At 35.7% G+C, this 25,378-nt stretch overlaps 1 protein-coding gene across 3 annotated transcripts in view; it reads left to right on the top strand.

Moving 5' to 3' along the window:
* The window catches only part of Con (leucine rich repeat protein connectin), a 102,134-nt gene that overhangs the window by 9,022 nt on the left and 67,734 nt on the right, over positions 1–25,378 (top strand). For 2 of the 3 annotated variants that reach the window (XM_088043668.1, XM_088043667.1), the window contains exon 2: positions 9,200–9,238. The exons of the other annotated variant lie outside the window; for it this stretch is intronic. The gene's annotated coding sequence lies outside the window, so the exon portion shown is untranslated. The remainder of the gene's footprint in view (positions 1–9,199; positions 9,239–25,378) is intronic. 3 annotated transcript variants of the gene reach the window in all.

The raw sequence follows: 25,378 nt of genomic DNA, 5'->3' as shown, positions 1-25,378 counted from the left end.
TATTCAATGCGGGCGATCAGAGTAAAGGGCAGTGATCTATTAAACAATTTTTGTTGGTGGGAATGAATGGAAGCCAATGTGTGTGGATTCCCCAAGTTCGCAAAGCATAGTTGCCAACAAAGTTCAAAGTTTGCATGCTCGGCGGAGGAGCTATTTTTAGCAGTGACCATGATAGAGCAATGATGGGAACGTCTTAATTGAAACGTTGATCAAATTTAAAGAGACGATGAAGTGTCATATTATTACTGAAAAATATACAGCAGTTTTTACGATCGCTTTAATACGCATCAGGACTTGACAGCATCGTAAAAGAATTGTATCGTTGCTTGTATATTTTACGTCTGAAAGAACAGCGGGTTTTTCAATTTGTTTGTCTACCACTTTCTCAAAGCAGCCAAGAGAACAACATAATTTCGTGGGCAAACAGCGGATAATTTTCGTAACATTTTTGATACCGACACCGATAAAAAACGGATAAGTCAGTCAATAAATGCTGTTTTGCATTTTATTTTATTTTGATGATGGAAGACATGTGTAAACATTACGACCGGGGCGTAAAAACAATCCATTGAATAATATATTTAGTTGGACCCGCAAATAAAACCTCTGTTCCGTTTAATTCCGTTCTGTTGTGTTAATTGAATTTGACATTCCTCTCGTCGTGTCCTTTGCACAGATTGCAAGTTACATGGCATTAGCATATTTATGGGTGGACTTTTGTCATTGTTGTTGACAAAAGTTTCTTGAACCTTGTGTTGTTTAATTTGAGTATTGGTTGCGTGTCGTAGTATTGTTTCGGTTCTTTAATGAATTGCGTTGAATATTTAATTGTACGTAAAGTTAATTAATTCCGATAACATTCTCTCTTCTGGATATAAATTTAATTAGGCGCAGTGGAAACGGCGAGTTAATAAATAGACAGGGCCAATTAACTTGTTCATAAAATAATAAGTATTCCCTAAAAAAGCTGGAAGACTGCAACGTAAACGAATAAATTAGGGTGGAGTGTTCCTTAGGGAGTTTTCTTTTTCGTTCAGACAATCCTTGAAAAATTATTTTAATTCTTGTACGAGCAAAATTCCAGTATCGTGTAATAAAAATAAGCGGGTATTCAAAAATCCAATCTCGGGAACAGTAAGAGTAGCCCCAGCTTTGTGGAAAAAGGACGAGGAGCGAGTTTCGTTGTCCTGTTAGTTGATCCTCTCGGTCACGTTAAGCGTCTGCTCTAATGTACTTCGTTAACGTCAGTGGCTCGCTGGTACTTAAAAAGGCCCAAGTACGCTCCGAGTGGTCTGAGAGGGGTTAATTTACATTAGCCTCCACGGAGACCCTGCGGAGATACGTTTGTGAGATGTGCTCTTAGCTTTTCCTGTGTATTCTCAATTCCGTCAATATATTTAACCGGTGAGAGGACTCCAAATACAATTTCCACATTACGAATTCATGCATCTAGGCTGCATCTACACAATTGGATTGATATGGCGCAGTTGCGACATGCAAGGCATGCGAAACGACGCCAGTCTCAACTGTTGAATATCTGTCGCAAATCACGCACAATTACACTGATTAAAAAAACCTATCATCTAAGCTTCTAGTGCTATTTCGGCTTAGTTGGGCTTAAAGTAAGTTTCTTGAAGCCATAAAACTTTACGGTGGTGGTGAAGACGTTATCGTCTAATCGCTGGGGTGTACTGGCGGCGGGGAAAGTGAACATAATGTTTTGCGGCAAGCATCATGTAGAAATTTGGGAATTTTTATTCTCTTGCAGATTTATTACCCGGTGCGGTTCGCGTTTACGGCCCTCGAACTTCATTTCGGCTGTCAGCACCTCCGGGCCACTTTTTCTCCCATCTTCTACAATGTTCAATATTTTTTTTATTTGGCGCATCCACCATTTTTCTACCATTTAAAAAAAAGATGCAAGAAAGTGCCCACTTTACAAAATTGACGCTTTCAGCAACACTTAAAAAGCGATTATTTTAAATGTCTTCTTCTAAAATTATCTTGCGCGTATTTTGTCACACTAGCAAAGAGATAAATTAAAAATTACAAATTTCACGCTCGGCTCTATAAAACTACTCGCAGTAAAATGAAACAGCGTCGATTTTAAAACATCGAAAAAACGATAAACAGAATGCGGCTCTTAGTTTAAAATACAGCAATAACAAAATTAATAGTCATAAGTATTCAGGAGCGCTTTGTTATCATAATAAACAATCTCTGACTGCGAATGAAAAAATGAGAAGTGCTGTGCACAAACTGTTCTTGCAATGCATGCAAATGTTAGATTTTCTCAATGCTAAGTACCATCTTCAAAGAGAAAATTACATTAAAAGGGGGGTAAATACAAAAGCTATAATATCCCGTACCGTAAACTTTATGCAACGATATGAGCTAGTTTTGTATTAATTTAACCAAATAGCTACATGCACAGGCTCGATAACTGATGGCGATACAATTTGCGCTCTTTGAAATTAGATTACAGACTAAAAGAACTAAAAATACCCGAGCTATTTATGCGACGGGGAAAGATAATAACGGTTTTACATAATCGACTATAGTTTGAAAGTGGTTACGTACAGAGCGGATTGTGTCATAACTCGGCGGTTATTTTTCATGACTCTGTCAAAATCAATTAGAGGTTTTTCTTAACAACCTCCCGGTCGTTATATTTTTTTAATTTCGCAATATGCTGAGTAATCTTGAAGAACCTTTGGAGCTTTCAACAGCAAATCCGGCATTTACGACTGTGTAATAATAACTGTGAACGACATAAAACCGAACAGGATTTCCGACTTGTCCCAGATCCGAGATTCGACAGTGATAAGGAAGCTTCTGAGACTAATTTAATTTTCCATAAAACAGGGAGCAAGAAGCAATTAAATTCAAAGATTTATATGAAATAAGTACCTAATATATGCAATATATCCTCGGTAAACCTTCTTTGGAGTGTTTACACAAATTATGCGAAGCAGAATTTATGTATAAAGTCAATTATGAATATGCAGCATTCTCTAAATTATTCGTGTTTACCTTAAGCTGAACATATTTTACAGTAAGTTAATTATGAAAGAAGTGAACTCCGCGTATCGCTTTCATGAAAACAGTTTACACTAAAGACGTGTTTATCTTCTTTATTAATTTCGGTGCCGGAGAAAGAGAAACCGATTTCGGCACATGTCTGAATTTACGAACCGTGAAAAAACGATCCCGAAGGCCACGTGTTAATTCTGCAAATTGGTAAAGTTGGAAGTTAATGCTTCCGAGTTTTGATTTACGGTTTAATATCATCCCATCCAACTACAAACCCGATATTAGAAAAATCGGAAACGGAACTAAATCATGCGTCAGAATATTAATACTAATACCATGAACTGGGGTGGTTTCCCACCATAAATAACCCACGAAGGGTGTAGATCAGGATCGAGTTTTCCGGTTAGTAGGAGACCCTTCGCTACAAATTTCCTTTTTCCGCCGCAAGTGATATAAAAAGGACAAAAGGAGACCTTTGATTTTCAAGCTAACGGAAAAATAATGGTCCGTTGATCGTAACTTTATCTGATTTTGTTTGTTTGAAAGGTTTCCTAGAGAATTTCGACGTTCGCAAGCAAATTTTGAAATATTTATCAAAGGCGGGCGGCAGCCAGACTGAAAGACGACACAACCGATTTAGGAAAGCTCAAAAACCCGAATGCAAAAATGATTTTTTTTCTACGACGGGCGAACCAAATGAAAAAAGAAACTCCCATTATCAGTTTAAGCTGGAAATGGCGTTATCAATTTTAAGAGAGAAACCGGAACGTGACAAAAACATCCCCTTGCTGTGAGAAACAAATTGGAAACTCAAAAGTAACGGTTTGCATATAATCAATTACGAGCTTCCCGAGGGTTTAACCCTCATCCTAAAACAATAAATTAAAAATAATTCACAGCGACTTTTCATACGAAAACGAGAGTACACCTTTTTATTTATTTATTTGACTAAATGTGAGTCGGCGTAATTATTTTGAGAGCGAACTCATTCGAAGGAAGTTCAGACTAACTCGGCACAAATTAATATCTTTTTATTCTCGAAACTTGACTGTTCTTAATTACTTTCAAAGCACTTTTCCAATTTTAAAACGAAACAATTTTAATTTGAAATTGAAAGAGGAAAACAGACTGACTCGATAAAAGCCAAAATTCAAGTTTCAAATTGTTTTTAGCCAATTTTCCTAGTTTGGGAATTATATTTTCAAAACTAACTTATAACTAATTATTCATTTATAACTGACCGAAGCTTCGCATCATGAATAATTCTATTAACACATTAAATTTTAATTAGTTTGAAGTGAATAGTTTTGGCATAAATTGTGAAATGAACTGGACCATAAAGTTTTTTCTTGATTTAGTAAAAAACTCGAAGAACAATAACCGAAAGCTGCGAGCTTTTACGGTACTAATAAAACAGAAACCCAAGAATCGAGCCCGACCCTGATGGATGCACCGCTGCTATAATTGATGAAGGTTTTTATCACCGGTCGTTTCTGTTTTTCTCTACGCATTTTCATTTTTAATCTACTCGTTCTGTGCACGAAATGATTGGTTTCCACAGTTTGGAATAATCCACCGAAAATCTGATTGGTCCTTTTTGTTTTTTAATTCGACGAAACAGAGCGTTTCATGCTTTATTACTTTTTTATCTGTACTGTTTTTTTGAATAATAATTTTACGTTTTCCTTAGGGAACGATAAAAGACGTACGTATTCGAAGATGTATGTTATCTTGATATTGTTGACATTTTCGGACTTGAAATTTAATAAAACATACAGATAAAACCTTCAAAGAAATGCGAGTTTGTGACAACAAGCTTCAGGCGCCGTGGAAAGGATGAAGGACATCAGTTGGGGAAATTTACCATTTTTTGTTCTCAGCATGCGGCGTTTTTAGTCACGCTATTTGCGCGTTTTTAAGAAAATTAATTAGATTTTTATGTTCTACTTCGCGGAATAAAATATGTTCGTTATCGAGTTAGGGTGATTGTCGCAACGAGTACGCAGTGTGTATTAATTTTACGGCGGTATAAATAATTGTTATTTTGGGAACGACATTAACCCGGTTTTGTACCAACGCTTCGAGTCGTGTTTTACGCCCCAATTTAGAGCTTTTGTAGTCATTGTGTAAAACAACACAAAAGACTGATACAAGAAATTGATTAAGTACAAAAGACAATGCAATTAAGACTCACAACTATCCGTCCCCTAATATAAATTGAAGTCCGATCCGTCTTTGTCTCGCCTTAGCAAAGTAAATACCGTGCAGAAAAATTAAATTTACACAAAACTGCCCTCCCATTAATCAGCTGATTTTCTGGGTTTGTTTAATGGAGTGGACGAAGGAAGAGATGATGAGTGGAAGGGTCACGCATCTACGAAAATAATTCGGGTCAACCGGAATTTTGCGTAATTAATGGAAGAATCTGGCAGTGACGCGTTAATTGTGCGAACCGGAAATAAATCCGACATCGCTTGTTTGTGTTAAGGATAAGCGTTATCCTGACACTCTGAATTTTTTCTTTACAAGAAAAAGTCAGGGTTGGGCTCTGGCAAGTGTTGCTTTGATCCTTCAAAAGCGAACATTCCAAAGCGATAAATTCAAAGAAACCGACCTGTTATTGTCATTAGATTTATTTCATTTTGAACGAAACCGGGCGTTCTTTGTTTCTGGATGACTTCAGGTTGATTTATTTTTCAAATTTTGTGGGGGAAAGGAATTTCGGGAAATATTCAGACGTTGAAACTAAAAGGATACAACGCTGATTTGTGGAAGAGAAAATTTTTGGGACAATTATTGCCGGAATTTCATTCATCACCCACAAGAAATGTCTTCCTTTATTGTGATTTTAGTACGACTAAATTCTAAATTGAATTTGGAAGTCTATAATGATTAATTGCTATGTTTGATGATTTAAATTTGACTTAAATGGACTGAGGTAGTTGAACATTATTATTAACTCAATTGATTGAAAATGAAGGACTACAAAAAAAAAACAAATTGAGGGCTTTGTTGAGTTAAAATACTGAATAGATCGAATGTGAAAAAACGATTTTTTTTTGCTTGTTTTCAAGTAGTCTAAACGTCATCACGTTTTCTTGTTGTTATCAATGAGGATATAATTGTCAGACCATTAAAAAGTCGATCATTCCAGCTAACCGCAAGTCATTACAAGTTGGAAGCTTTTTATGGTGTAATTACAGGATCCTCAGTGTATACATAATTCGATAAATATTTGAAGAGGATAATTAGGACTATCGATTTATGCATTACCACTGATCTTCTGCTTCCAACTTTGGGAGTATAAACTGTTTAACTGTACAACTTAGACCGTAATGAAAGAATCATGAACTTAGCATAGTTTGAAAAGGGTGTAAACTTCATTATAACAGTATCATGTTCTGCACGGTATCCTACTTAATGCAACTTTGGGACGAGAGCATCTAAAATTACGAACACATCAGTCCAAAGTGCAGCCTGACGCCAAGCAAACAGGAATTTGGAAGAGTAGCCATGATAAAACATTGGAGATGCATTTTTCATGTAGGATGTTGTAAAAACTGTTTGTCCTGGAGAAAAACCGAAACGACGTAACCTAAGGAACAATAAAAGTAATACAACTTCTCCAGGATAATATGACCAGAGCATAATTCATATGTAATAGCAGTTGGATTCTGACATTCTTGCTGTGGTTGGAAGAGGACACCTGAGACAACAACGACATTGCTTTATTTTCGTTTCTTATGAAGGGTTGCATATTTGGATCCGAATGGCACTTAACGTCCCTCGGCATGTTAAATCTGACCCGAAATGAGAAATAAGTAGCAAACAATAAACAACAAATATCGGGGTGCTTTCCCACCCCTCGTTCGCGCATCACTGAACACTTTGAACGGACGTAATCGAGGATGGCACTAACGTTACCAACTAAGCGAGCTTAAATAGTTTTTACGCAGTGTTGCTCTTGAACAAACACAATACGATTGGAAACATACTGCGACGAACGTTCGATTTTTTCAGGTGGCCATTGTCGAAACGTCCGACGTCACAATTATTATTTTAAACACAATAGTCGAATTATTTACGCTAATATTATTAGGGGTGCTTTGTCAGATTCACTTTATCGATTATCGCTTTGAGGGGAATTACTTAACGTAATGAGAAACATTTCGGGGTCTAACTGGAAATAAAAACTTTCCAATTACACATATAAATTTTCACCGGGTGTGCCTGATATTTATTATTTAGCTTGTATGAAAGGAATTAACTTCGTATTTAATCGCTGCGGTGAAATGATGACACTGATAAACTCGCTTAAATTTAATAGTTTCGATGTTCTCGGATAGTTAGCCAGACCATTAGCACACGTCTGAATGCTTTTAACAAGCTTACATTTTTAATCAGTGTAAAGTGATGAAACTATGAATCAGTTTAATGAAAATGCATTCAGTATTAACGAACTCTGTTCTGAGGATCCGAATTTTCGAACTTCATTATGAATTATTTCGGTTGTTGCAAATTACATGTCTTTTTGTCTTGAGTACGCATTCTCTGGCTTGCGGTGTAGTTTTGGTTAATTTGATCTAGAACCGGCTTTCAGCAACAATTAAGGTGAAATTAGCTGATTTATGTCGGCGGGAATTGTTTTAATAAAATCTCACCAGCTGCGGGGGAACCATTTCTGAAATTGTTTTGGCAAGATGGTTTAGCAGAGTTTTCCTTAACGAAATGTAAAAATTATTATTTTGCATATTTTTACATCGAACGTTTTGCCTTCAGTTTTTTAATAGATTCCCCGCGTAAATCGCGAGTATAAAAAAGAAAAAAAAGCGACATTCTAAAACAGTGTCGCAATCTAAATGGGTATTTATATTATAAGTAAATAAAAACCAATTTTATTCACGACAAAATAGACAAACAGAAGCGAAGCTGAGTGTGATAGGTTTTTGAGTCCTAGATACAATTTGAGTTTTATACAATTTTTTTTACAATTTCGCAGGATTTCCGAAAATTGTATTTCATTTCAACTAATTTTGTGTTGCCGTAAACATTTTATTCATTATTTGGATTAAAGTATTGTTTTAATAATGAGAGTTAATATACAGGATGAACCCGAAGAAAGTGCCAAGATGTTAACCACAATATCAGACACCAATTTAGATAATGATTCGGCAAAAAAAATCGAAATCACCTGTTATTCGTTTCATTATTTTGTTTCATTCATGGTAAAATTAAACCAAAACACGAATAATTTTCAATGATCACAGTTTGATAATTTTGTTCGATTTGGACCTAATTAGCGATCCAGGAATTTCACGAATTTGTTTTATTTTGTGTAACATAAAGGTCACAACAACATTTATTTCGATGGTACAAGAAGTGTCTTCAACCCTTATTACCCCACGATCGAGAACTTTTCCGTAATTATAGTGAAACCTCTTTGTCTCCCCAGTGGCAAACTTTTCGTTTTTTATGTTAGGAATGCGTCTCCGCATCCCGATCACTTTCAATAGAAATGATTTACAGTTATCGGTTTTCTGAAACCACATGCGCCACCGTTAATTGGACTAAGGAATAAACGCAATAACGAGACGCAAATTACCCCGTGTCCATAGATATAGATACCTTACATAATCAACGTTGCATCGAATTTCGAACGCCATTAACACAGTGTATGGGGAATTTGGGGTGGATGAGAAATATGTGACAGTTCCCCTTGCCATTATTCAGGCCGCATTTCTATTGAAATGAGCAAATCAATCGATCATAACGGGGCAACGGTTGAACAGATGTTCCGTAAACATGGGTAAATGTCATCCACAAGCCAATGGAATTGGATGAAAGAGACTTGCGGAACTTGTTGAAGCTATTGTCAAACGTTAACAGGTCAATGGGGAAAATGGTTTTTTAATGCGCACTTTATGCAGCTTGAGAATGTCAATAACTGAGTCTTTTCTCCCCCAAAAATCTGTTTTAATTAACGTTTGTTTTCATGAAAAATACTCTTTTAATGTGATGCTAAATTTAATAATTAACTTTGGAAGTAATGTAGGCAGTCATAACTTTTTTGTTTATAAGTCAATTTCGTTGAGCGAAACGCTGAGAGAGAACGAAGGAATTTTTACTCAGTCTATGATTTTCTATTTAACATGTTTTGGTTTTTCAGGTTGCTCTCTTTGATTCATGCTCTGGACTAAATAAGAGGGTGAGTTTCCACAATTAATAATAAATTATAACGCATATAATTATAATTCTAATTAATATAACAACGATTGTTTTAAATTAATTAGTATCATTTGCAGCCGTCAATTCTAATTTCTGAGAATTAAGTCTACAAGTTTCATTGTCTCCAGTTACCATTTATAAATTTGATAAAAAAATATTTTGGCCCAACATAATGCGAACCCAATTTGAACATTGTTTTAATATTACTGTAAATAATAAAATTTTAATTTAACCCGGATGCGCGTTCATAAAACGAGATAATTTCTATTTTAGTCTGAAACCACAACAATAATAATTAATATTTTGTCCTGATGAATTTTTAACGAAATTTTTCGACTGTTCCCACATGATAGGTAATAATTATCGAATCGAAGCAGGAATATTAATGAAACAATTCGAGCCTCCTGTTAGCGATTTTATAAATATTTGATTATCGTGTCGAACCTGGCATTTTTCACGAGTTTTGAATGGATCTGATTACAGGGTGCAATAAATTAGGAATTTTCTCAGCTTCGATTATTTATTAAGTAAAATAACAGTGAAAACAGTAATATTTGGTTTTATCGAGGGTTTTATTGTTGGGAGCCATGCGATGGGCGTTTGTCGATAAATTCACACAAACATTATAAATGAAAAAAAATGTTAGTGGATCGAAAATAGGTCCAATTTGTTAAAATACGAATGTGCCCACAAGCTCGGATATAAATTGTTTTAGTTTCAAACTTTAATAAACCACGGGACTGAGATACCTCAGGAGAGTAATTCCTGGATGTTGTGTCTCTCTTCGAGACCAGCTGCGATCTCTGAGATAATGGATATTTAAAACACCAATTTACTTTTAATTCGTTTAGTTTGATTGATTCTCTTGGAATCACAAGTTAAAGTTGTTTGGAGTTTCTGCACCTCGTGTAAATGTATCAGAGATTTGCTTTCCATGCTCTTTCGGCCCCGTTAAATATGTATTACACAAAGAGGAGAAATTTTTAATTAAATTCGTTCGCATTATTGGTGAGCATTTGTGTGAAAGTTTGTTTGTTGATAAAATTTCCAGAGTGGCTTCTGGCGTTGAGATTATAGTTATTTAATCATCAAAATTTATGTTAACACTCGATTACCGAAAACGTTATTTTTTGCTCGCGTTTCTACATTTTGATTCAACAACAATTAAATTATTTCCTTCATAGCTTTCAACGGCAGAACGTGTTTCCCATAAATGCGTTTTATCGCTGATGCAAACCAAATAGTAATCAGATTTATCAAAAATGTATTAATTTGGTGCTTGACTGATGAACTTGAATGCTAATATTAATATCAGGATACTCAAAATTGATTTCATATTACATGCGCTTGAAAGCAGGCAATTATGAAAAATGGTGGATGCGCCGTGCATGGTTTTGGTTTTGCATTATTTATGCATTGAAACGAACTCATCTCGGATCTAACCTGAAATCAATACATCTTCGATAACCACAAGGCAAATTGTTATAATATTTCGAAGCAATTTGAAACTCTTTCTCTAGAGAGCGATATATATTTCCTATTTCGAAGACCACGAAATCTATTTGCAACAACAAATTTCTATTGCTTGCATGCTTATGGCTTTACCATTATTTTCGCGAAATGAAGTGGCGAAGGAAGGAAGAGTGTGAGAATGAACGTCTTATCTAAAGCACACACTTAGCTAACTCAATTTTAGGATAAATATTGTCCGTAATTGGATCTGAACTAATCAGATTTTATATAATGATTCATTTAGGTGAAGGTAATTCATTTCTCCTCTAATGTTTATGACGGAATGGTAAGAGTCGACGAGGACTATCACTGTAATTGAAGTTTTTTTCACTTCCTTGCTGTTATAATTCGGCAAAATGAGGGAAATAAATATCTGGAAGTACAAGGGGAAGTTTTTTATAAAATCATAATTTTAACTTAAGATAAGCCGTTATTTCCGAAGAGGATTAAAGGAAATGATGTGGGAGAGGACCTGGAGCACGGGGAAAATCTATTAGCTACATTCCTGCAGGATTTTTCTTTGTTGTTTGCAGGGTGTCAGGTTTTCGTATTTTTACAACGTGAAGCTGAAACCCTCGTCATGATTTAGATTTTCTGGTTTCTTTGAATTTGAAAATTTCGAGCTATTATTATGTTTTCTTCCGGGTTCTGTATATTCCAAAATGCACTTCGGGATATGTTCAATTCTGTTTATTTTACATTGTAAAGAAATTTTTTGCATATCATACGTTTCGTAGCCGATAAACTTTGTTAAATCCAGTTGTTAATTAGGTTTACATTGAACAAGTTCGTCATTAATACTTGTTTTCAGGATTGCTTTGTTTGTAAACATCAAATGGAAAAGTTTGTTAGGTTTTGTCTGAATAGAACAACCGCGAAGTATATATCATTGTAACGTAAAAACGCACACAAGAGTTGGCCTCAGGATAATTAAAAATGCCACAGAATCGAGATCGAGTTTTTCTTTGTCCGCGTCAATGTTTTCTTTTTGAATTTACCGAAAATAATGTGAAGTTCCGGTCGCCTTATTACTTCTCGGATTTGGAATTAATTTTTAAAGAAAAATTTTCATTTCTCTTGGTGAACTTTTATTAACATCTTGTAAAACTTGCCTTATAAATCAGATCCAAAAGGATTATTATTCTGAAGTAAGATCAATATTTTAAAAGCATGATGAATTACATTATTTCGAGGCAAAATGGTGCTAATAATAAATTTAAAGTATTGATTATAGCTACGTTCATATTTTATGTGATGCGATTCATAAATCTTTGATGGGTAGCATCTGCATCTGGAATAATGAAACCCGATAGAACTCCCGGAAAAAAACGGTAAATAATTAGAAGTTTAAACTTTGTAATTTTGTTCGAGTTGAAAGCAACTAGTCTTTTTCTGTTGTTAAGGTAATTGCTGGTGTTGTCAGTTTAACGCTTTGCTTGCTGAAGGGTAATTACAAAAATAAATATTCCTTATAACCCGTGAAAAGAATAAAAGTGAGACACGCTAAGGATTAGAAGACACGTGTCCTAAAGCTCTTAAATGCGATATAAAGGATTCTCGATGGGCCTCTATTAAAGAAAACGGAGCGAAGGCGGTCCCGATAAGCCACAGAATCGATTTCATTATGTAACATTTTTCAGGCTGAAAATCAATCGCTGAGAGCTTCGTGCGTCGTTTGTGTTAATACCGTAATAAAATTAATAATCTTTCAAAATGACCACGATAAAACTTGTACAATTATAACATCGTTTTGAAATCCACGCAAAGTTTGGTCGTGAAATTGAGACAGCACGGTTTTCCCAAATCCTTCTTCATATTTATGTTTGAAATTTAACGCGGTTCGTGTTTGCATACATCGCTGTTTCACGCTTTAACTGGAAAGAATACGAAAGTTCGATCATAACTCACTCGTTATGAATTCAGCAGCGATTGAAACTTGTCGTTTTTTAATGGTCGACGTGTAATCCGCTCGGTTATCTCGTGGACGTCAGGAATAATCCGAAAAGGTGGAAGATACAAGATTAGAGAGCAAAAGAGAAAAACTGATGAGTAGAATAAATCGAAAGCGTCGATCCTTTAATCTCGACACATCCTGGCCATACTTCTTCGTTGATATTGAAGGAGCTAACATGGTACTCTGTAAAATTGCAATTCAGGATAAGCTGTTGTAATGAGGAGGATGCAGCACGCTACCACTATATAAGTAGACGCCGAAGGAAAAATACATTCAATTATGTGCAGCGCAGGTTTCTTCGGGAATTGAAGCGACTCCGAATGTGATTACTTCTCCGGATTAGAAAATTAGACGAGAAAATGCAATTCGAGGTGAAAACGACTCTGTTATTTTACGTACAACTTTAAGCTGCGAATTGTTAAATATTTACTTTTCATTGGATTTATTAGTTTTGTCTAGTGTAGATTTACTGCAGATACTGCAGTAGAATATTATCAAAAGTGGGGTTAAACATCAGTCCATTAGCCAGTGTACATTAATAATACAAAGATACACAAATGCAAAGCAGTGTAATCATCAGAATGTTTAAAACCATTCTTCTTATTTTGTTTCGGTTTCCAACTGGAAACTGTTCTTAAATGAGATTTTGAACACGCCTGTTTTTCCGACCAGATAAAATCAAAGAAAATTAAAATCAGAAACAACTCATCGAACCCGTCTGAAAATATCGCTTCACCTTAATTTCGATATAGGTCACAATTTGTGGCCTCTACTTTTCCTTCGTAGATTTATGACCCATTTTGTCTCATAAAGCCCCAAGCTGCTGACAGTCTTCATAGTTCAATGACCGTCTCCGCTCTTTTCCAGGTTTAAAGTAAACTACTATTAATACAGGGCGGGTTCTGGGACCACCTCCGAGTTGCTACGTTGGCGCTTATCTCAAGTCGCTTGTATTGTTGGTTGTCTATATATTACAGGCTTATCTGCCCGAATTCGGTCGCAACATTTTTATTTGGAGGATATGTTGAGCAAAAGGAGTTTATCAAGCTTAAGAGGATGCGATTGTTTTGAAAGTTTTATTGGACGTTTTGAGTTCAAGCGAGTATAATATATTCTAGCTTGTGAGTTTATCATTCTTTGCGCGTAATATTCAATTTTGTTTCCGGATGTCGGTTTTTAACTAGAGATCTCTTTTGTTTGGTTTAATTAACCGGGAAATCCGGGCTCTAAACTTCCTGTTAACACAAAGTAAGACTAGTTCAAGACGTGACGATGCCTGATTGCTCACCTCCGACCTCATTAGTTAAGCGCAAACAAATTGTTAGCAGTGAGGCTCTAACAAGTATTAAGTATGTTATGTACACTTGAAAAATAAACTATCAATAAACTCACAAAGGAAGCGGAAGTAGGTTTGAATAGAAGTTTCCAGAAGGCGTTTTTGCGTGAAAATGTCCCAAAAGAATCTTATTAAAAACGCCCCAAAAGGGAAAAATAATAATAAAACGAAACGTGTTGCTTTAAGGCGGGGACGTTAAAGTAGGTGTTGATGATTTCGCCTCGATCCTGAAATTCCAGATTGCTTTTTAAACGCGAAATGTAATCTAACTGGCAAAGGAATGCTTTGGCGTGGCGTTTTTATTGCCGCCAATTTTACGCAAACTGCTTCGAAATCTGTTTGTTTTATGTTTGTTCTTTGCCTCGAGGTGTCGCTAATTATTATTATTTCCCCCGGAAATAATTAATTTTTGTCCTTTAAAAACGCCCAGTTTACCCAAGGTGTTTGATTTTTTGTTGTGTCTGCGGTACGAGCTTTCCAGGAAATAATTTACAGAGGTCGACTTTCGACGGTGTTATTTATTAGGATGGACAAAGGATGCGCGCGCCTTTTCACAAGCGAATCCTTGGCGGCAATCCAAAGCAATAAATTACATCCTCGTAAAGTGTGCTCACCGTCAGTTGTCAGACTCTCCTGAAACAGATATCGCCACATTAAGGCGTTGTATTGATTGCCGGTTAAAAACTGCCTCTATCTCAGAGCCCCTTTTTTCCCGAATTTATTGCGTCGTTCTCCCGATTTAAACTATCCAACTTTGTTGGTTTATTTCCAAACTTTTATGTACATTACGTGAGACTCAATTGTTTTCCAACTTCCTGATTTGATTTTTTTTAAATCCGGGATACCAGCCTGCTCCGGAGACGCTTTTCCGGGATATCGGGCGCGGGATAAAAAGGGAATTTAAATTAAAATATAAATAGACAAAGGGCTCCGTGTGAGCACTTATTTTCTAAACACGAGTAAAATGCGAAATAAAAATTCCGTTTTTGAGTCCGGTGACTTGTGCGGAAATGTCTTTCTAACCGCCTTGTAGGGTTTATATTTTGTGTATCCATTTTCTCCCAACATTCCATTATCTCTTCCACGTTATGATTTCGCACGCCAATATAAACGGAACTCTCAAGATACCATCACCTCGATTCAGTGCCCGATTAATATGTTTAGATTTTTCCCTGCGCCTCGTTCGTGAATTCTATTATTAAACTCGAGGAAATTATCTGTAAACGTGGCTGCGTGACCAATATCTCTTAGCCGAACAAAAGATTAAAAGAATGAGCAAATTCACAACCAATTAAATAAACCAACGATAAGTAGTCGTCCCACGTTTAGCACTAATTAATTTGAACAACAAATGTAAGCATAATATAGTTATTGTGCGAAAGCATCCGTTAACAATATCGACAAAAGCGTCTCTGTGCGTGCTGAATTAAATTAGATTTTCCTGCTATGGTCGAACAAATCTGCATTCCTCATCTGAACAAAGCGTCCATTCAAATGAACAACTTAATTTTGGGCTTGAGACTACCCAGCTTCGGCGGTTTCATTCTTGTCAGGGCAAGGTCTGCGATAAACCATGGGCGGAATTCTTTCGTAAAACGCAAGTAATTATGTTTCAGGAGCTGATAAAGTCGCATTGATTTATTGAAATTATGGAAATTTTACGTTAACATTCCTGAGATGGTACAAACTTAAAAAGTTTGCCAAAATCTAAACACTCAAACTTTGAGTATTTCATCCACACACTTTATCAAAAATTCATGACATACGCTTTAAAATTAAAAGTTTAAAGTGTCCGATGATGGGAAATGCAAACTTTGATCGTGAGAGACAATCTTAGATACTGTTTGAGCCGTAGGGAAGTTTGTTTGCGATAAACAGTGTCGCGGTGGAAGGAAATTAGAATTTGATGATTAATTCATTGCTGTAGTCTGTGTTATGGATGCTGCGTCCTCCGGGTCCATCTAGAGAGTCATATATTCAGATCTAGTTTGATCCGTATACTATATATCATTATTACGACACGTTGCAGTGGCTGTCGATGTGATTTACTTTAAAACTTCCGCTTGATTTATTAGGTGTCGAGAGCAACGGATTTGCTCATAGAACTGGGAAATATGTTCGGGACATTTCAGGGAATATTTCCTCTGCGGATTGTCTACGATTTTTCTGCAGGTAACTAGCGAAATGCGCCCGCTCTGACACAACACAATCGGGGGAAATATTGCCATAAAGAGTTTTTCAGCGCGAAACTTTTCGGAACTCGCCGAGATCGCTGAAAGCAATTTCTGGAGGTTTATGGGGGCTAATATTTTGGTACAATTGTCCGGATTATCATCAAGGCGCGAAAGTGGGCCAATTCCTGATTTTTACCGGTCATTATTTCCATGTAAAGTTGAACAAAAATTTCAATTCAATGTGTGTAAATTCCAGGATGAATTATTTATTATTACAATTACAATGTGTTCGAATTTATTATTGTTTTTGCTAAATCTGGTGATGTGGTTGTCAAGTATTGTGCAGCTAAATAAATAGATAAACAAAACAGATAATTTTAAAAAATTTTGTTTTAGCTGCTATTAAATTTAATTGAATCGAAATGTATTTTAGTTTTATCCAGTCCCATCTAATTAATTAAATTGCATAATTGACCATACGGAAACAATGCGTCTATTTAAATAACAACCAGGTCCGTACTTATGCGAATTGGGAGCTTGCAAGTAAAAAAAGAGATTTGCGAGTTAAACGAGGAATTCATTGTTTGATGTTGAACCGAAGTTCGCAGAGGCAAACCGCATCACCTGTACTTAGTAAATCATAAAGCTGCTGAGAAATTTAGGTTCGCAGCAGTTAGTAGAGTGTCCCAAAGTGGTGGTGCCACACCTTAGAAGCTGAGCGGTTTCGACCACCGGAGACACTCCCCTGCGGTCAACTCGACCTGCAACGCTTTATCATCTTTATGGTTATTGTTTAGTCTGGCACACATGCGTTGCACAATTAAATGGAATTAATATTAAAAACAATCCTGGGATTAGAGAGGATAATATCCGTGACACCTCGCTTGGATGAAAAATCCCGCTTAAAAACAATCTTGCCCTGAATTCATTACGTTCGGGTTTTATTGCAGTCATCAACATGGGATTCGAGAGATCGAAGAAGTAATTAAAAAGAAATGAAAGTTGGGGTAGTAGAAAAGTGTGTTTCCTGATTTTTCCCCCAATTTATCGGCTAAGCATCCCCGGTCGGTACTAAATTCTGCAACAAAACCGATTTTACAAGAAACCAACTGGTAAAGGGCGGAATTGCCAATAGATTTTGTAATTTATGGAGGAATATAAGACAACTGAGACCACGTTACAGATCCGTACGTCGACAAGTTTTCCCGGAGATGATTAAAACTCTATGGAAACTTGAAACTGCTTTGATTATCGATGGAGGGTTAGCAGGAAACAGTCCTTAAAGCGATGAAAATACAACCAGGCAATTTGCCTACAAGACCAACAACATGAACTGACCAATTCAAAAGGTCATCAATCATCGCTCTGAATTATTCAACGAAACCGACGCAAATCTTGAGGGATTTCCTTGAGATCTGTGCTCTCCGGTCGCTCTCAATGAACCTAATTGCTGAGCGTGTTAAATAATTTACAGTGATGACCAACATTTTTTATTACTCTGACCAATACGAGTTTTATTTTATTTGATGGTAGTACACGGAGCGTAACTTGATTTAACTGGACAGAACGGGACTTTAATTGACTAACAAAGCTCAAACTCAAACTGATTTTGCTTTTTTACAGAATGTCAGTTAGTTTAAGTGTCCTGGAATTGCTATTGGCATTGATCGTAGTAACATGAATCATGGGTGCTTGAATTTAAGTGTACTAAACGAAACTGTTGTCTGTCTGGTCATCGACCCAAATAGTGAAACAATTAAACGTTGTAGAACAAACATGTTACCAATAAAAGGCTTAATAAACCGCAAATCAATTAATCACTCAATGGGTGCAAATTCTGAGAGAAATATTGTGTGGGTTGTATAGCCATAAACTTTGTTCCAAAATAACAAAGACAATAATAAAACAATGTGGCACGCATTTATTACTTATTAATAGACTTGATAAAGGTAATGAGTTTCGGGTTTTTTACCTTGGAAAATGGTGAATGCGCCGGGGAAATTTTTTGATCGCTATTAAAACTGTTTTACAATTCGGTTAAGATTTCCGTCTTAAAATTACCATAAACATGGTTAATTGCAGCTTGTATAATGCAAGACATAATTATAGTATACATATCATGTTTGCCATTCTTTACTGTCAAGTTGTTCCTGCTCTAATGATGCATAATGCATTATACCCAACAATACCGCAACGAGTTCTTATTAACCAACATGCCTTGTTTGCAATTTTTGTACACGATAACGTCTCCCCAACTCTCTGTCGTTTACGTATTAATTAGAGTGAGTTCTCCCAAATGCACCGATGTATTACAGAGCTGCTTTTTCTAAGCGTTCCCTCGAGGAGTCAGACGTTGTTAGATTACCGAGCACAATGAAATGATCCGTATTATCATCTTGTTCTGTTGCATTTCGGTGATGTATCGGCTGGATTTACGATTTCTGACAAAATAACAATGACATAACTAAGATTCAGATTTGCTGAGAGAGCTTATGTGTATCGGGGTCTCTCTCTCGGGAAGCGACGTCAAAAGCTTTACTTACTCTCGTAAGCTTTGTAAAACTTTCACATGCAAATATTTCACAAACTCGCTTTATTTCGTTCCGAGTCGCGAGAGTTTAGCGTTGATGCGGTGGCTTTCGGCGATTTCGGAGCTGAAGGGACTTATACGTCAATTAGAGGGAATTGAAAACATTACACACTTCAGGACATATTTATACTGTAGAAATTTATTACATGTTTAGATGACAAACTGTAATAAAATGCAAGAGCCAAATAAAGCACGAAAATGGCTACAGCACGAATTTTGCAATAAAGTTTAATAAAAATACGGTTTTTATTTTCCTTCTTATATTGTCAAATTCACAATTTTACGGAGTTAGCTACTCTTCGATATTTTAAAATTATTCTCACATTTTATTGACCTTTTTTTTGTTCTTCATATACGAATAAGGATCTCCATAAAGCTTTAGAGATCTAAAGCCCATTTTTCCTCCAGATAATTTTTTGTATGGGCTAAATTTAACATACGGCTCTGTTATTGGTCGTTTAACAAACCGAATTACACTATGCTAATTTTTTTAAACTCCTGTGGAATGTTTATATTGAAGGATTTGTAAGAATCATTTAGGTATCTTGATGTTATGTCCCGATTCTCTAGAATTGTAAAAGAACCTTCAAGTATTTATAAAAATCTTTAAAAGCCTCGAATCTCTCAGAAACTTATTTTAAAAATTTCTAAAAATCTTTAAAGAATTTTTAGGGTCCTTCAGCATCTTTAAGAATGTTAAAAAATCTCTCTCTGTTAAGCAATTTTAACAGAAATACGCGCAAATTGGTAAAGTCAGAGTTGCTGATTTAACTCTAAATGAAAGTAAAAAAATAAAAAAAAAACAGAAAATAAAATTGAGTAAACAGTATAAAGAAGGTAAACGAAGAAAGAACAGGCAAGCTGATAAAAACAAATAAAAAAGAAAGAGAAAAATCGAGCTCAAGCAGATTGAAATTAGAAGCGAAGGTAATGAGAAGCTGAAAATGAAGAAGCAGAAGTCAGAAATTCCCAGACCTTTTGCCCAATTATTTATTACTAAATGATTTTCAGTTTTCCCATTTCTACGAACTTGAAACCTCAAAAGAGTCTTTCTCTTTCACTACTTTCACGTTTTTGAGTAGTAATGCTCAGTTTATTTTCTCGGTTTTCCGTTTACAAGCCTGGATGTTAACATCGAATAAAATTAAAACGATTTAGTGCATGAAATCTCTTTGATTGAAAGCACTTGCCCGCTCTCCGCGTTGCATAAAATCCATAATTCTCTCCCAACAATGTGTAAGAACACAGATTCTAGAAATTGCAGCGAATGAAAGTTATAAATTCGTGGAGTTCTTTGTCAGCACGTCTTCTTCCCCATTGAACTGCCATATTTTCCGGATTTATAGAATGCAAACAGTTGTGCCGCGACGGATTCTGTGCCCTTGACCCGAGTCGCGCAGAGTCGAAGCAATTTATAATTTTTCTTTTCCTCGTAAGTATGCAGAAATCGTGCCCGCGGAAAATTCGATTCTTGCTCCTCGTCACGATACATCCCCTCGCTTGAATAACATTCAAATAAAATATGAAGGGGGCCATCCTGTAGGCGGCAATCAATACAATTTTATTAGATAAGAACACTTAAAATAAATTTTATAACCTGGCTTTAGCACATGTGACCCAGTGAATATATTTCCGGGCTCCATTTTATACATTAAAAAAAATGGAAGCTTCCGTAGTAAAACGTTTGGCGCTTAGTGGATGGAGATCGTAAAGGTCATGTGGAAAATATCGGAAATGCAAGCTTGTTTTACTCTGTGTTCTCAGAAGACATGGAAACTTCAATGCAAACTCTCTGATGTAATTTTCAGTGGAAGACTGACGTCTGGCGAGCACAAAAACTATTAATTCTACTTAAAGTTTACTGCGTTCTGGTTTTTGCCCGTTATTCGTTAATGGTCACTGGGATTCGCCGCGAAGCTCGTCAAAGGATAACGATGATGGGGAGGCGACTTTATATACAGAGGGTTTTTCAAACTGTATTCAACCTTCTATAAATTGTACCCACATGTAAATTGTTCGGGTCATTTGCTTTTCCTACCCACACCTGCTCTAAGTGCTTCATAAATTTTTCGGCACCAAAAGTGCGTAACAATTATTGTTAATCCCGAGCCAGATTTATTTGAAACAGGCATCAAACATCCTCCGATTTGAATGAGTGGGGATTTAGTCGATTTTATCGATAAAAAGGCGCAGGATATTTTAAATTCGGAGAACACGATCTGCTTAATGCAGACGAGAATGTATGTGTTATTTGCAGCATCCTTCGACCTAGTTTATAGAGGATTTGTTGATCGAAATTTCCTATACCTGATATACTATTCCGGATATTCCTTCGTTATCCTTTTTTTGTTTATTCTTGCTATAAAGTGCATTTTCTATTGAATTCTAGGATTTTGGCTTCTTACAACTGGGAATCTGAAATATGTGCGATAACTCCAGGCTCGACTTTATTGACTGCGGGCTGCTAGAGCATTTTTTACACAATCTCACCCGAGAAAAAATCGAGGTAAACAGAAACTTAAAATTCTGCACATAGTTGACAAAATCAATGGTATCAATATTGTTACTCTTCTTTATCGTACATTGTTTTCTCTCTGCACCGCGTAAATATTTGAGTCCGTTCAGTTTGAAAACACGTACCAACATGATGTTCACAGACTGCAATAATTAAAATTTTATTTTGTTTTCCAACCTCTTGAAATGTGTCAGGTTGAAACAAACTCCAACTAATGGATCATTAAGCACCGTCTCTAAAAATGTTCATCGGCAAGTTTTGTTTATAATTGGATGAAATATTAATTAAAGTGCAGTAAAACTCCATTAAGCCCGTCGGATCGGAACTAGATACAAGAAGCGCATTGATGGAAATCCATTGTTGAATATTATAAATTTATAGAGAGAAGTAAAAATTGCTTTGTAAAATAATGGGAGCTGGGAGTTTCGTAACGTCCCTGCAGGCAGTAACTCGGAAGTTTTATTATGATCCTCACGTTTTAATTCCGTGATTTTAAGTGTGGAACTAGCCGAAAGAAAGGCACGATAAAATCTTGACGGAACTAAAATAAATACATCATTAATATTCAACTCGGAAAGTTCAAAAGTCCGGTCGTGAGTTTAGAACTTTAACGACGTAAACAATATTTAGTGCATCGAAGTTTTATTCCGTCTAAAACACATGTAAAAATCTATAGTAAATAAAAACGCCATAAAAGAGATATAAACTTTTATTTATGGCTCGATAATATAAACTGCCGTTGCCACGTTTCTCCACCGCATGTAAAAATGTCTAATTGTTTCGCAATGAAATCCTGTCTTTTCAAAAACCAAAACATGGGTCGACGTGAATTTATCGTCTCTACAAGAACCGATAAAGTCCTAATAGTGACAGAAAACGGTCGAGTTGGAGTGAAGAAAAACCCGCAAAATATCCCGGTCAGTGGAGATAATTCCCATTGGTTCCTTGTAATGAAATCCTCCAGAGAACACGTCGTTTGTCATGCAGAGTACAAAATAACAACTTTGTGCTAATTGTTAATCGAGTTGAGATCTTGAAATTGGGACGGGTTGGAATGGTTCTTAAGGCGGGATAACATGATGGGCCCACAGGACTCTTTCAAGGACGAACTATGTGTGAAACTACGCAAGCGGGGGCGGTTTCAGGTAATCCACTTGCAATTAAAATGATGTACTAATTAGGGCTCGAAATAGGGGTGCAATATGTAAAACAAGAGCCGGGAGGCCGACCCGAGGGATAAGCCGGAGGAAATATGAGAAGGCTTACCTAGGAAGGTTCGATTTGCTCGAAATGGCGTGAAAGGAGAAAATCAAAAATAGCCACAAAGTTCTTTGCTATATCATTAATTTTAGTTTCCTTTCGTTAATATATAAAACGTGTTGTTGGTTACGATAAAAGGTTAAATGACGAAAACATCCATATTTCAGTGACATGTAATAACATCAATGGAACATTAAATAAAATATCACCCATCAGTGGATTTTGATTCTGCCTATAAACTATACGACAGGCAACAAAACTCCCATCGGTCAAATGTCTTAATTTTGCCGTGGTCTGGAATGCCTCCCCATGGCAACAATCTTCCCATTAGGCGATTCAAATTAGTGTTAAGTGACATAATGAATTAGGGTCATTTCGAGTTTGGCGCGCCTCTGTTGTATCACTTTAATGTGGTCCTGGAATTACGCATAGTTTCAGGATTTGTAAGTCGGCGGTAAAGACAAGAGGGTTAGAAATCATGTTCTTGTAATTTATGCTTAATATGATAAGTTTGAGCACCGAGTTACACCAACTTAGGACTGTTTATCGATTAACTTGGCGTTCTGACCTCAGATATTTCAGCTAGTTTCTCCATATAAACTCATACGGTACGATCGTAAATTAATTTCATCAGTTCGCAGCTGATTAATTTACATTGTCTTGAGATAATCACTGAGCGGCACTAAAACCATTACACGGTTCGCGGTGGGTGGGTTTTTCAACAGAGCACGATTTTCCAATGATTTTAGTATCTGAACTAATATGAACACAAGTTTCATCCATAAAGTATTTGAAAACATGCTGGAAATAATAATGAAGTTGAAGCTATAGAAACAGCCAATGTATAAAAAATTTACAATGCAGGAGGGTGGCGACTTTACGAGGGATATATTTCATACAAAAATTGCATTTCGATGCATCCGCATAGTCGCTACAAAATAAATTTGCCCGTAACCATAAAGCAGTCTCCTTTTATGCACTTCTTTGGTTAAACTTCGCTTGGGGTTGGTTATCCTGATTACACGTAAATAAGTGACACAGTTCTGAATAATTCATCATATTGATCAGGTTTTGACATTTACATAGATGTAAATGGTTTTTTGATCGGTTCTACCATCACAACATGAAATTTACAGTCTCTATCCTACAAGCAGTGGGGCTAAAATTGAATGTAATTGTCAATAGTTCTGCCATTATGCTAAACAAGTCATAAATATTAATCATAACACATCATATTTGTAAACAGAGCTATATTCGTTTGGATGATTGCATCGCAGATGGAACGCAGCTAATAAACCTTTATTATACAATGTGTATTTTATAAAGGGATTTATTTAAAGAGTATGATTCATTGTATAAATCGCCGGATTAATTACAATGTTGTGGCTGACAACATTTTTCAATTTCTGTTTTTTTTTTCGGTCAGCGCTGATAAATTGAAACCGCCGAATTTTCATAGCTAAACAAATACAGAGGATTTTTGTAATCTATTTTATAGAACCCGGAAAGAGTGGAATTTTAATGTCATGTGGATTGTTTTGGGTTTTATTTAATTTGTTTTTAAAAATATGAATATTTTCTGAATGTCGCGTGAGTAGCTTACACTCGGCTTTCACGTCACTGGTGTTGAAAGTACGCAAATGAGAGTAATTTTCATTTGCCTTATAATTTGAAATTTAAAATAATCATGACGATAGGAATGACCCTAATTGCGATTTCTTTATTGGACGCTAAACAGCCGCTATTTTAGATTCCTGGTTTAAAGCGAATATTCTGTCTGGAATAATTATTCAGGATTAGTCAAATGAGTGGGTTTTTGGACACAACATTCGATGGGGCTCAAAATGTTTCCATCTTATCATTTATTTGTTTTTCTAATGGTGTTTATTCGAGTTTGGCGTTTATATCGCTGTGCAGATCAAGTTCGCCTATTAATAGGCAGTTTAACTGCCCATAAAGGCAGAAAGTGGTATTTCTAGACAATAATTTACATAATATTTATCTTTTACTTCAGACTGAAAAATAAATGGATGATTCTACGTTAATTTTTTTATCTCTGGCTAACAAACACTAAGGTATCAACTTCCATTATTAGTTTTTTAAATTTTTGAAAATTTTTACTAATAAATTATGTAAGTAGAGTTAACCTTAGCCATGAAATTATTACTAGCAAAATGTAAGAGCAAATTCTTGTAAAAAAAATCTGATTATCGCTCTCTGACGACTACCCAAAAATTCAAACGGCCACAACTCAATTATTTGTCGACGTACGTTAAAAATTCGCTCAATTTTAGATTCCGCGTGAACTTCTGCGTTAAATGAGCACAAATATATTAAAATTGCTTCACAGATACTCAAGACATTGATTAAAATCTGTTTTCAAGATATCTTTAAGGGGTGATTTTCAATGAATTTTTTCGAAACGAAAACGACGTTTAATTTCTTTAGTTTTAGATGAATTGAAAGAGCAGATCGAGCTCTTACAACTGGCCAAATCTAAAATCGGTAGATCAAATAGTTTACAAGTGGAGGTCTAAAAACAAAAAATGGAAAAAAATTTATCGATTGAGTCGGAATTTTTTTTTGCGAAAAAGTCGGCCATTGAATTTTGGGAATTTGAAGCCGAATTCTAAAGGAAGTTTAAAGAGAATTTGTATTAAAAATTCAAATTTCAATCGATCCTAGATAGAGGAATAAATATTTTTAACAAACTATAGAAAATTCTATTTGACGTTTCAATCATTTAAAAAAATTCGTTTTTATTTAGTTTTATTTTTAT

Source organism: Gnatocerus cornutus, chromosome 8 (genome assembly GCF_029298725.1).
Source record: "Gnatocerus cornutus isolate USDA-ARS CGAHR chromosome 8, icGnaCorn1.1, whole genome shotgun sequence".
NCBI classification, from domain to species: domain Eukaryota; kingdom Metazoa; phylum Arthropoda; class Insecta; order Coleoptera; family Tenebrionidae; genus Gnatocerus; species Gnatocerus cornutus.
Note: the sequence above shows the minus strand (reverse complement) of the source record. Positions and strands in the feature narration are given on the sequence as shown.